This window comes from Geospiza fortis, unplaced genomic scaffold (genome assembly GCF_000277835.1).
Source record: "Geospiza fortis unplaced genomic scaffold, GeoFor_1.0 scaffold172, whole genome shotgun sequence".
Lineage (NCBI taxonomy): Eukaryota > Metazoa > Chordata > Aves > Passeriformes > Thraupidae > Geospiza > Geospiza fortis.
The window spans coordinates 4,145,482-4,158,916 of record NW_005054309.1 but is presented as its reverse complement, the minus strand read 5'-3'; the positions used below and the strand labels follow the sequence as shown (position 1 = coordinate 4,158,916).

Sequence of the window (13,435 nt, the reverse complement as noted above, 5' to 3'; positions counted from 1 at the left end):
GGGCCGGCCGGGCTGGGGGCGGCGGGACCCCAGGAAAGGGAGAACCGCAGAGCCTCATCCGCGCTGCGGGGAGCACAGAAAACACCTGAGCTCTTGGGGGGACAGTAGCTTCGTTAACTGCTTCTGCGCGAGATCTTGGAAGTGCCCGAGATGGGAGATGCCGGTGTGAGCTACTACATGGAGTGCAAGACAATGATAAGAAGCCCTGTAACTATCTTGACTCGGCAAGGCAGCGCAGAACTCGGTACGTGCTGCAGCATCCTCAACTCCGAACTACCCAGGCGCATGCCTGAGGATCTCTTAGCTGCCGTGTTGAAACTACCAGTGCAGCTGCTGAAACCTGATTTGTATGATGCTGTCTTGTCTCACTTCTCCTCGGTACTTGCATTTCTTCTAGCAGTTGGAAAGGGAAAGGGTCTAGAAAATGAACGGATTATTTTTTAAAAGGAAAAATAGTTGCAATCTAAGGGTTTTTTGTTGAATAGGGCAGGAGACAGTAAGTCACTGTTGATAACAGCTATGGAATATTCTAGCAGTATCCCAGAAGCCTGGGCTGTCACATAGAGCTGTGTGTTGCTCTGGCATTATGGAAATAACTGGTTGTTTTTCCCAGAACTAGTTTCATAGAAGTCCACCATCTATTATATACAGAAATGTAGTATTGCAGTAAAAATGTGGGCTTTTTTTGCAGGTAAGGGGTTTGGAGTTTTTTTGCTTGTCTTTCTGCTTAGAAATTCTGCTTAATGGTTGTTTTCCACTGAGTGAAACAAAACTGTATCACTTTCTGCTTTCTCTGAGATCCGAAATTATTGAGAAACAAACTGGTTGCTCCTGGTGCCCAAAGCAGCAGTTGGGACAATCTCTCTGACATCTGGCCAAACTGGAGGAGTGAGTACTGATGCTTGGAATGGTAATTCACCTACAGATTAGGGAGAAGCATGTGGAAAACCCTGCAAGTCATGGCTTATCATTGGAAATGCCAGTGGCTGATGTGTTTGGTGTCACTCTGCACCTGCAGTGTTACAGCATCCAGGATGTACTGAGTGTTGCCTCTGCCATGGCTTTATCCCTCTGTGCCTGAGCAGTTGTCTAGGTAATCCTCTACCTTGAAGATGTTGATTACTAGAAGTACAGAAGTACTGAGGGGGTTTTGTTGTTGGGAAAGCCCCTGTGGCATTGCTGTTACTGCAGTGGGTCTGGCTGGGACTTGGGACTTGCAGAAAGAGGTGGAGGAAATCAGAATGTGATGGACAAGCATTGCACTATTGTGATGGACGAGCATTGCACTACCAGCTCTTCCTTCCACATGGTACTTGCAGAGTTTAGTCAGATACCTTCCTTAGCTTCCTAGGATGTGCACATCTCAAGTGAGGCTATCTCACTATTCAGCAAACTTCAGTAATAACTAATCTTTAAATTCCTGTGGAAGCAGCATGGCCCACCTCTGTCAGGTTGGTCAGAAGCGAAAGTAGGATTTTTCTCTGATAAAGGAGACATATATTTGGATTCTTTGCATCATTTGGGAGATTGTGGTCCAGATCCTAAACTGAGATCTGTGAATTCCTGAGTCTTCAAACACTGAAATAATAGCAATGGATACTAGAGGTTCCACTCTATCATAAGTTTTCCATGTAGGACATTTGCCCCTGGCAGCAAAGGGGAGAATGCTGTGGAAGGATCTTTGAAAGATGACACTTGACTTAAATTTTATAGTCAATGAGGAAACTACCACCATGCATAGAAGTAGGATGATGACATGCCTTGATTTGGGAATTGCAACATTTTAGAATGAACCTGTACCAGTCCTGAAGTTTACTTGTTGCTTGTCTGGCTGTGTAGCCTGATCTTCAACTCAGAATTGTGGCTTGGACATGCTGTGGCTGCTACATGACCAAATAACTCAGAAAATCTAACAATCCCAAGGATGCTTAAACAACCTGCAAACAGATGACCTCAGAAGAAGGGAATGTTGTTGTAAGCAAAAGCAACTTAGTTGGCAGGGCTGTTGAAGTGGGACATACATGTACACACTGCAAGGACCACAGGCTGCAGGATTTCCTGCCTTGGCTTTCTGCAAAGCAGTTTCATGAGGTCAAGGTTGACTGTCTGGTACCAACTCCAGATTTCTGAATGTGGTTTAAAACTTGAATAAAAAATTGTCGCTCAGAACTCCCAGGAATGCTGCCATGCTCTGAAGGTACATGATCACCTTTCAGGTGCAGCAGCTCAACCTCACTAACTCTGGTAAGGCAGGAAGTTGGGAATAAAGAACATCTTTTGTCAACGAGCATATGGTTGGAGGTGCTTTGGGATATGGCAGCAAAGGAAGGGATTTATTTGGTCCTTTGCATTTAGAGCTAAGGAAAGTTTCTTCAAATTGAACATGCTGTTGGCCTGCTATGACTGCTCACATTTCTTCTCCCATTGTATCCTGCATCATTTGTTTCTTCCAGTCTCACTCCCACTAAGACCTGAGGAGGACAGCGCTGCAGCCCTGTGCCCTCAGCCCTCGATTAGCTGTGTTTTTGTAAGGAATATGAAACAGGAAGGATGAACTTTCTGCTTTTGACTTAGTTAACGAAAGGATGCTTAGTCTTTAACTTTGCACTGTGTACCAGACTGTGCAATCCATGTGTTTTACTGTTAAAACCACAAAAAGTGCTTTCACACAAAGTGCTTTCTTCCTTGTAACTTTCCCGACTTTCCAGTAACATATTTATTCACTACATTTTTAGTAGGAAGCCTTCTAGTAGGTAATAAGCGCGGCAAAGGTACCATACTTACGACTAATTGTTTTCTGAGGTTCCGGCTGCTTTGTCAGCTAGCCCTGAGTAAAGTCCTGTGGTAACTACTGGCTTTCTAGTGCATTGTTCTCCAAGTTCAACTTTCTAGAACGATCAGGCTTCTTTAGCGACATCTTTGCTTTTTGTTCTTAAGTCATCCTTAAGTCATCCCTGCCTTGCAAGCCTCTGCTCCCATCTTTGTAGCTTCCTTCTGCAGTCCACAGACTGATGTTTTGTGGTTCTGTCCCATTGAATTGCATTTGTAGTTTCTACTTAACTCCGTTCCACTAAACTGTCCTCACAGCAGCTCCTAATCAGGTGCTGTGTGTATGCAAGTGCTGTATGTAGTTTGTTACATTCTTAGCCTTATATTAATCTTGCAAAGAAGTGTGTATGTGTATATACATACATATATACAACAGACATACATTTTTATATATGTAAAAATATTATTTTACTGGCTCGTGATGTTATTGACTAATGTCATCTATTATCCCTTTCTCCTAAGCCGAGACAAGCACTTCTGCTTAAATGCAAATGCACTAGTTCCTTCATTTAATTTACAAAGACTGTCACGTTGGAGAAATCTCACTCCTTATTAAACACATTGGGAGTGTTTAGCAGCTCCTTCGTTTGACTTTTCTTATCTGATTTGCATCTTGAGGAACTCTGGTTAGCCCTCCGTTTTGTGGTTTGTTGGCTGCTTGTTAGCAGCTCTCAGGGAGGGCACTTGAGCCATGGTGAGCTGGAACTGCAGGATGCTGTTCCTCAACAGCTGCAGCTCTGTGTTCCTCCTAAGTGCATGGGGTGGGGAAGGAGGGGTGCTTTGCTTTGCTTTGCTTTTTTGCCATGAGCCTGTGCTCCTCCCGCTCCCCATATTTAATAAAAACTAAGAGCAGGCAAGTATCTCCTGTTCAATCCCTGCCCTTGTTGCATTGCAGAAGAGGCTGTATAAAAGCCAAAATTCTCCTTAGTTCCCACAGAAGTAGGAGAGGACTAATGGAATTCATCCCACCCCGTTTGCAGACAGGCTTAAACAAAGCCTTGCACCGCTATTATCCCAGCCAATCTGCAGGTCCTTTGTATATGCTGATGGTTCTCGATCCACATTATCCTAAAATCTGAAATGCTTACGTCTTTCTGGCTGGCTTGAGGCAATCATGGACATCCCGAATATGCATGTAGAAGCCTTCTGTTTTTAAATTTTCAAAGAACGATCAGTTTGTTATGTGAAATATTCGACTGTCTTGACAACTTTAAAATGTGCAAACCACATGAGAACCTTGAAACTTATATAATCATACAAAATAATTAAAATTAAACATTTCACTACTAAACTAATAGAAAAGAATAGCTGGATAGGTGAATCCAGATGTCGTAGAAGTGCTAAATCAGTGGTGAAGCGTTATCCTCTCTGGTCTTTTTTGGTGGCCAGCTCCTCAAGTACACTTATAACAGCAAAACTTTGCTTATATAACCTTCTCCCCTAACTGACAGCCCCTTCCCAAGAAGTGGGATTTTTTTTTACAAATAGAGATTGGAGAACATGAATCTTACAGGTTTGGATAGTGCTTGTTTGTTTAGGAGTTTGGTTACTCAAACTATCTCCTGTGCCTCTTTCTTCAGTTTCAATGCTACAACTGTTTCGGGCTATTCTTTGGTCTCTGAAAACTGTGAATGCATTCAGAATTAAAGGCTGGAAGTTAGGAGAAATGGACAGTCTGACGTGTTCCTATTTCTAGATAATGATTTGCCTCAAGTTAGAGTGACTCTAGTTGAATTTAAGGTGCTGTTTGTGTAACTTTAATTTTAAAGTAGTTAAAAATGTGTTTTTTAACTTCTGCTAGTATATCTTGAATGACTGGTACTTCATGCTTTTATAGAAAATGTGTGTGTGTATATAGTATATATAAACTTCAAATTTACACAGCATCTGCAGAGTTTTATCAAATTACTGCTGAGCTACCCCAAATGGTAATTAATCTCTCAAGAAAATAACTGCAGTACAAATGCTAAACAAGAAATGAATGCGTGATCGGACAGGCTGATTGCTTGATTCAAATAGATGCATTTCCTATGAATGAAAGAAGACAACCCACTAGATGGGATTATGCAAGAAGCAGACAGGGTCATTAACAACCTTCCTCTTCCCTCAGCCTCGAGCAGAATACGGCATTTCTCTCTTTCTGCTTAAGTGCTGGTGGTAGCTATGCACAGCAGTGAATGGGAGGGGGTGAGGATGAACAAGAGCAGACTCTGTTCAGACCCAAAGAACACTGGGCAGTGACTGTCTCTTCTAAAGTGCATGTAGGTCTGTGGGTGTACAGAAAGATGGAGTGGCTTGGGCAATATTTGCTCTTGGTGATCTCAAGAGGAGGCCTCTGAAGTGTTGTGGTAGTGGCAGCTCCACCGCATTCATGGGAGGGGATGAACCATTAGGGGTCATCTTAAAGAGGTTCTCTTCCTCATTATCATTAATCAGAAAGCTCATTTTTTATAATTAATTATATATGCACGTGCATCCTTAGATGTTGATAGAAGTATTGTTTTTCTCCACAGAGCAGCTTCCTTTCTAGGCTGATGCTATAGTTTAAATTACCAGACCTGTGTGCATAAGTGCGTGGTGGATTCAGTGTAGTGTTGGACCTTGTGCTTGCTGGGTGTGTGCATGTGGTGGGGAAAACATGGCCTTGAAACTGCAGACCTGGATACCTCCCTGACAACAGAACTGACAACCAGCTATGTTCCTGGTTGATGGAAGAGTTTTTAGTTGGTTCTACTAAAAGGATCCTAGGATGGGAATGAGCATTAGTGTTCTGCAACCCCGCTTCCTCAAATTCTTGTGGATGTGCTTTGCAGGTTACAAGCAAACCTGAAGATTTGTCTCCCTGGGCTCTACTTGTAGGTTTGGGAAAAGATTTGAAGCAGAAGAGTGATGCAGGACTCATGATCAGTTGTCTATAGAGCATAAATGGTCCCTGGATGATAAGTCAGCAAGAGACTTGGCTGAGTTGAATGAGCCATGCTTAAGAGAGCAGCTGAGATGATTTGGGAAGTCTTGATGGGATGATACTCTGCTATGTGGACTCAAGAGTTCACCTCTGGTCTGTGCTAACTTCAGTGCAGAACAGAGAGAGTTAATCTAATAGAGCACTAAGAAAACCCATCAGCTCCCACACCCTTCAAGTTAACCAGCATGTTTGACATTTTTAATTCCAACATGTTTTATCATCACTGGTCTAATTGAAGGAGAAAAACACAGTAATTTGGCACAAAACACTCTACATCCTAATCTAAAACTGAACTTACAAATTCTCATTTGTCTGTCTTCCTGCCTCAGTGCCTACATTGTAGTGGCCCATGCAACACCCAAGCTCTTGCTGCAGTGTGGGACATCCATTTGGAGTTTGATGCTGAATTAGGTTAATAGGCTTCAGTATTGTCTGAGGAAGAGGGATAGACTGGGAAGCAGATAAGAGAATATTTACTCTGAAATTAAAATCTTAAAACCTAGAAATGGCCATGGTACAAAGATGTTAGCCTTCGGTTTAAACAAGCCCTCCACACACTTTCTGAGTCACTGCATTATTTTTAAGTATTCTTACTGGGCAAAAGAAAGGTTTTTGAGAGGCCCTAGAAAGGCAACTTGAACTAGTCTTACAGTTAGTTGTGTCAGTCTGAAACTTGACTTCCTCTTTTAGTTTGCCAGCTAGCATGGAAAAAGTCTGCTTCAAATAGTTGTTCAGCTTTATCTTCTGTTCCTGCAGGCTGGAACAGAAATCACCTTGGGTTTGTGGGGAAAATAGGCAGGAAATAACATCTCTAAACCAAGCTGCAAATAAATATTTGAATGAGCTTACTTAAAACAGGCACCTGAAAAAAGTATTGATTAGGTGGGCCCCTGATGTTGCAGCTCTTCAACTGGAACATGCTATGAAACAGGGACATTCAGTATTAATGCCTAACTAGGGAATTTTTAATTTGTTATCTTCAAGTGTTGAGTTTTATACTGGACCCTTAACTGCTTGATATTTCACAATTGCTTTCTCTAGTATGGGGAAAATAGTTTTCTTCCATGTTCAGCTCAAAGCATGCCATGTTTAATGGGATGTCCTTCTTGCAAGATTGTCTGCAATCCACTTTTGTAAAGAGGTGAATACACTAATGTGGGATAGAAAGTAGTGGTGAGCCCTTTGTAATGCCTCTTGTGGTCCTTGCCCACTTTTGCAGGCAAGCTGTGTTTATAATATCCTGGGAGTAAGTGATATTATAATCACTAGAAAATTCATTGCACCACTTGCACAGAAGCTTCCAGATAAGACTCCAAACACGAACAGAAATGATCTACTGTTAGATGGAGAGGGAGGTGACTCTCCAGAGGCTGTAGTAATGGGGTAACATTAACAGCTGCAGTTAATGTGCTCTACCTCTTTGCTACCTCTTTTTGCTTTGGTGCATGGGAGTAGAAAGGAATGTGTGCCAGAGTCATGTCTTTAAATGCTGGCACTGTGAAAGTGAACTTACATAAATTCCAACTGCTGCTCAGTGCATCATTAGAGCTCACTGCTGCCAAAACAGATGTGGTAGGTTGTAAAATAGGTGCCACTACACCCTTTGTAGCTGAGTCTCAAGAGTTCTGACTTGTCTGTGTGGAAATTGAGTGCTTAACTTAGTCCCTCCTCTCAGAACATGAGGACATGTGGCCTCAGTCATGTCACTGACAGAGAGAAACTTCAGAATATTATCCTTACTGTCAGTGAAAGAACAGGCTCTTTTTACCTCATCTCCTGCATGTCAAGCAAAAAAATTCATGTTGGTGCTTGTGCATTTTATGCAAAATCCCTTGAACTAAATGACTCATGTTTTGGAGACTCATTCTGGAAAATGCTGTCCTTCTTTCTAGCTTGTATGGGGAAAAGTCTGCAGTGGATATGGGAGGTTAAAACAACCGAGAACTGCAGGCTAATGTAGACTGATGCTTGAAAGATGTGGTCCTGCTCTTCTCCTGCCATCTCCATGGTGGCTGTTTTGGACAATTGATCTTGATAAAAGCCATTTAAGAAGGCAAATCTGTCCTTCCTGGCAGATGTGTCCATTTGCATTGGCTTGTAACAGCTGGGAAGTTTCAGCTCATTGTAGGGGAAATCATTCTCTCTTTTTCCACCCAATAGTGGAAAATTAGAAGAAATAATTCTCTTTCTTTCCACCCAATAGTTACAGTAAGTGCAAAACCTCTGTAGAAACTGAAATCTCTATTGGCAATTAGCTGCTTCCTGGCAGTGCTAAGCATTTACAACCTGTTTCTGCTTCCAGCCCTGAAGGAATTGAACTGCTTTACTCAATTGCCATCTAAAGCTTTGCCATCCTTTTAATTTCTCTGCCAACATTGCTCAGCCATTGCAAATTTTAGCCATCAGTGAGAATCAGCAATTGGGCACAGCTTCAAAAGGCTCATTTTTCTATGTGGTGTTGTAGTTATTCAGATACAGAACTTCCCTGGACAAAGTGCTGTGCTTCAATGCCCATTGTTTTTAATAAGGGGATTCCTCTTGACCAAGCAATTTCAGAATCATTTAAGGAGTTTGTGTTTTGGAAAGTGTTGGATGTTCACTTTCATGGAAAGTCAGGTGTCTGTTCAACCGGAGAAGTGCTCAACACAAAGAGTATGTAAGAATGCTGCTGAGCCATCCCAGGAAACTGTACCCTGAGTAGGAGCTGCAGGCAAACTCAAAACCTCGCAGGTGAGGCCTGCATTGGAAGTTGCAGAAGATGGATTATATGTACTTGAAACAAAATTTGCAAAGCGACCGTCAGTCATTGCTGCATTATGTTCCTTATTGATGCAACATCTGTGACCTGATCCTAAACTTTTCATAGCTCTTTGGAGCACAGGACTGTTTCTTTTTGTAAATTCCATTGCCATTGTGACCATGTTTTCCTAAAGAATACTTGTCTGCATTGGCTTCCAGTTCTCAACAGTTTGGACAGAACAAGGTGTAACAGGGGAAGTCTTTACATTTTAGAAATTATTTGCTTTGAAGGCTGTTCGTGACTTTTCATCTTGGTGCTTGCAAACTATGTAGGATGGCAGCCTTAGCTAAGCAACTTACTGCATTTTTTTCCCCTAATGTGACCATCTGTCACTATGGCAGGAAGTCCCAGAAGTGCCAGAAGCTGTTCTTCATTTTGTGGCAAAGCTCACATAAAAGAAGAACTTGAAGATTAATATATAAATGCTTAATATATAAGAAGTTTTTAAAAAATGGGAAGTGGAGAAGGAGGACATAGGCTTGGGAAGAGATGACAGATAACATGACTTGTGAAGACATGTCAGCAACAGAAAAACCATCAGAGGAACCTGGGTTACATAATCTTGTAGCTAAAGCTGTAAGCAGCAAAGTCCATTCAGGCTTTGCCCCCATTAACTTAGACACGTACTTTCGTCATCTTCAATTACTCAATCATAATGAAAACTCTTGATAAACTTGTGTTTTGATGGCTTATTTGATGCATCAGCTTGACTAGATTTTCTTTGGACTTTGGGTGTAAACAGTACATAATCAATACTAGAGATGGGAGAGTTGAATTTCACAGGAATTATAACTGTTGAAATTGCTTCAAACACAGCAAAAAAGGTTTTGAATTCTACTTAATAAATAAAACATATTCTACTTAATAAATGAAACATATCAAGATGTGTTCTTTGGACCCCATAGCCCCTTTCTAAACAGATTTTGAAAGCTTCAAGAAAATCCAAAACACTCTTTTCAGGATTACATCCTTACACTAGGCTTCACACATCTCTGAATTTAAAGTCAGGCATTGATAATCTTGGCCCATGCAGCTTTAACTGCCACATATCTGCCTCTGTCACCTCTGTGGCTGGGCACATTCCTTTAGTGCTGTAGAAGTGATGTTGCAGCTTAGAGGACATCTCATGTCACATCTGACATCAGGATGGAGCAAGCAGGATGGAGTGCAGCTGAAACAGGAGCTGAAACACATCTCTACAATGTGCCTTCTAACCTGGGCATCCACTCCAGTGTCAAACAAGCTGATATGGAGTAGCTCATGTGACAGAACTGTCCTGACCTTAAAGCAAAAGCCTGTCCTAGGGCTTCAAAATTTCTGTGGTACCAGAGCCTGGCAGTAGCCTTAGAATTTAAAGGACTGTAAGCATTAGATACAATGTTACATCTGGTTCTACAAAAGAAAACCCTTGAGTCCTATTGTGCACTTAGGTTAGGCACAGCCTGACCTCAATTAGCCATTTTCTGATATTTCCTTCAGGGATTCAGCAGGTTGCTTTTGTGGGGTAAGAGGATGGGAGGAGCTGAATTTGGATTATTGAGCAACTATATAAACTCCAGAGCTGTTGCAAGCTGTGGAAAGTTGGCGTGGTAAGGATGAGAGGCCAGAGTGACTGTGAGGCTGTCCCCAAAAGCCAAGGACAAAACATGAACATAGAAAGCAGCAGCTCTTCAGATTAATTCTGTTTGGAACTAGGTAACTTTTGAGGTCTTCAGTCTTTCTGGTAAATCTTCTGAACTTTAACCAAGAGTTGCTGATATGAAAGAGCCAGTTGCTACAAGTTGATTGTAAAAAATGGTTCTAGTTAAAATAGTGTTTCCTGGTATATCCTGGCAAAGCCACTTGCGACCTGAACTAATCTTCTGTCCTAGATGGGAAGAGTGAAAAATAACTACACATTATGATCTTTGTCCTAAAATACATGTCATGCCAGGACGTGGTGTATTGAAGCCCAGCTTGTGTATGGTACCACATGACAAAATTTGTAGCTGAAAGTTTTGAGATGTTCTCTCTGGGCAGTCTTAGTTGATCTTTTGGGTTTAGGTTTTTATCAGGCTGGTGTTAGTTGGAAAAAAATCTCCACATTGGATGTCTTTGTGTAAACATTGTCTCTTCGTGGTTCTTCCTGTGAGAGTCTGTGCCTCTGGTGTCTCGTGTCTAGGGTGTCTATAGGATGTGTCTTGTCTGTCTCTCCTTAGCTGACATTCCAAAATTGATCTACTTCTATCCTGAAATAAATGTCATACTGACTTTTTCCAAAAGTCAAAGTACGTTCCTAAGGATTTGCTTTTCCATAGTGGTCACTCTACAAACTGTTGAGTTTGCAAGTCAAACTATGCCAGCTCCTCTTTCACCCTAGAATATATTCCAGATGCAAAACACAGAACATGCAGCAGTGAGCAGTTGCTACAATGAGTCATGCTTGTGGAAGTATTGAAAGGTTAAGTAACAAACTCCTTTAGCAAAGACAGGATTGCTACAGGATGGCAAAAGCCTGCAGTACTTGAAACTGGGGGAAATACCACAGGCAGTTCTAATCTTAAATCTGCCAGAAAGAAAGGCAGTTACAGGAACTGTGTATGGATCCGTGGTTCTTACAATCTTTCTCCAGTGTTAGAGTGGATCTAACAGCTTTCAAGCCACAAGCAAGAAAATGCACAACAAGAGGAAAAAATATCTTAATTACGGTCAGAAAATAATGACTGTCAAGCATGGTTTTATCTCTGTTCCGTGGTGTTTCCTCTTGCTAGGGAGAACACATTGATGAGTTGGATTGCTTTCTTTTCCTGGAATGATGACATTTGAATAGCAGCAAATAGCACCGGTGGTGTCTCAACCTGCTTTCCGGTTAAGGGAAGGACAACGTGACTAAGTCCAAAGGCTGGGTCTTGTAAATGGACTATAAAAATTTCTGACAATCAAAGAGACTCTACTTGTGCATTTGTACCTTCAGTGCACATCTCCATGCTTTTTTGGAGGGAGATGGGCAAGTGGGTTTAGACCTTCTTAAATTTCATCAGTATTGCTCATCTATAGTTGCATTTTAAAATTTTACCTGAGAGGTATTTTTCTGAGAGTTCTGAACAAATTTGTTTACTAATGGTTCATCTAATTCCACTGAACTAGAACAAGGAAATGACAACCAGACTGTTCCAGCCCTTAGCCAGTTAATTTTATGGGTTTTTTTTCCTCATAGGAAAAGTTTAAGTTCTCTTTCCAGCATCCCTGACTTCAGGAAAGGGTGCTAGGGAGCAGAAAACTGAGTCTACACATGCCTCTTGTCCTCTGCTACCTGCTCCTTATTTAAAGCTATTTCCATGATGTGTTTTGTGGTGGATTTTTTTGGTGGTGTGTGGGTTTGGTTTGAGTGTTGGTGGTGGTTTTGGTTTTTTTTCTGGAGACTGTTTTTTTCCCTAGTGGGGAATAACTGTCATGTAGGTTAGTTTCACTACTAGCTTGCAGTGACCATGTCCTTTTTATCTATGGTGTTGATTGTTGTCTCCTTTTACCAGATGACTTTGGCGATTGCAGACTGTTTCCCGAACTTCTTATCCAAGTGTAATCTTAAAAAGTTTTATTTGGTGATGAGTATCCCTGTGTTTACCAAGGTAAACTTTGCTTCAGGTGGTTAAATAGATTGCCTTGTGCTCCTTTTGCTTTCAGTCCTCTGCTTTAAGATTTATCATGGGGGCAGTGAACAATCTGACTACCTGGTAGCTTCAGACCCACTCCTTCAAAAGGAATCACCAAAAGTTGGGATTTCAATAACACTCCAGCTTGTCTGCATCCCTGTGCTTCATCTAAAACAAGAGTAAGCTTTGCAATAGTGTTCTATTGTAAAGTTGCTGAGTTTATAACTCTGAGGTGCATTGTTTAACTTCATGTTTCCAAAATAAAAAGGGTTTAAACTGATACTATAAAAAGCGCTGACTGACTTTTATTCACCAAACTGCCCATACAGCTTTTCTGTTATGCATTACAATCTGCAATCCTCGGGTACACCAATGCATAGTTTCCATTTTGAGCAGCTGGTCCCCTTCTTGGAGCACCACAAAATTGCCCCAGGTATTCTTATCACTGTATACTCTGTTGTGTTCTCATCATGCTATTCTGGTTGTAAGACTTCAGATGGCTAAGAGTCTCAAAATATTTGTGTTGCACATAACTTCTGACTTGAAAGTGATAGTTTGTGTTCTCTTGCTTCTGGGGTTGTTTCCATGCAGCAAGTGCTTAGTTCGTGGGATGTCATTCCTTATGGTGCTAGTCCTACACTTCTTGCTTGATGGCTGTTTTTGGCTTTTTATAGAATGAACAAGTAGTTTCTACTTCAGGCTGCTCTTGTTTATTATACAGCAGAGACAACTCTGGCTACAAGAACCAAATTTTAACGTGCAGGGCAAGAAGGCTGAACTTGGGTGGCTTTTTGTGCTTTAAATTCTTCACTTAAACCCTGGCCGGTAGCAGAGACAGTAGCGCTGTAAGTGTGAGCGGTGTCGAGAGGTGTACCTGTGGCGGGGGTGCCTAACGGGAGAGCCAGTGAGTCTGTGTGTCTGTCCGTGTGTCCCGGTAACTCGGGTGCCTGAAGGTGCGGGCCGGGCAGAGCCTGTGTGTCTGTGTGTCAGTCCGTGTGTCCCGGTAGCTCGGGTGACCGAAGGTGCGGGCATACGTGCAGAGCCCGTGTGTCTGTGTGCCCATGTGTCCGTCCGTGTGCCCCCTAGCTCGAGTGGCTGAAGGTGCGGGCATACATGCAGAGTCCGTGTGTCGGTGTGTCCACGTGTCCGTGTGTCGGTCCGTGTGTCAGTCCCCCTAGCTGGGGTACCCGCAGGGGCCTGGCGGTAACG

The 13,435-nt window shown here is 42.2% G+C and overlaps 2 protein-coding genes across 5 annotated transcripts in view; one reads left to right on the top strand and one right to left on the bottom strand.

The window, feature by feature from the left end:
* The window catches only part of MCF2L2 (MCF.2 cell line derived transforming sequence-like 2), a 130,645-nt gene that overhangs the window by 58,044 nt on the left and 59,166 nt on the right, over nt 1-13,435 (bottom strand). The gene's annotated exons all lie outside the window — the stretch shown is intronic.
* Nucleotides 1-13,435, top strand: part of B3GNT5 (UDP-GlcNAc:betaGal beta-1,3-N-acetylglucosaminyltransferase 5) — a 17,055-nt gene that overhangs the window by 1,249 nt on the left and 2,371 nt on the right. The window contains exons 2-3 of one of the 4 annotated variants that reach the window (XM_031055471.1): nt 133-244; nt 799-888. The exons of 1 other annotated variant lie outside the window; for it this stretch is intronic. The gene's annotated coding sequence lies outside the window, so the exon portion shown is untranslated. Of the gene's footprint in view, nt 1-132; nt 245-275; nt 379-798; nt 889-13,435 lie in introns of those variants that run through there. 2 more of the 4 variants (XM_031055472.1, XM_031055473.1) reach the window with 2 other exon arrangements.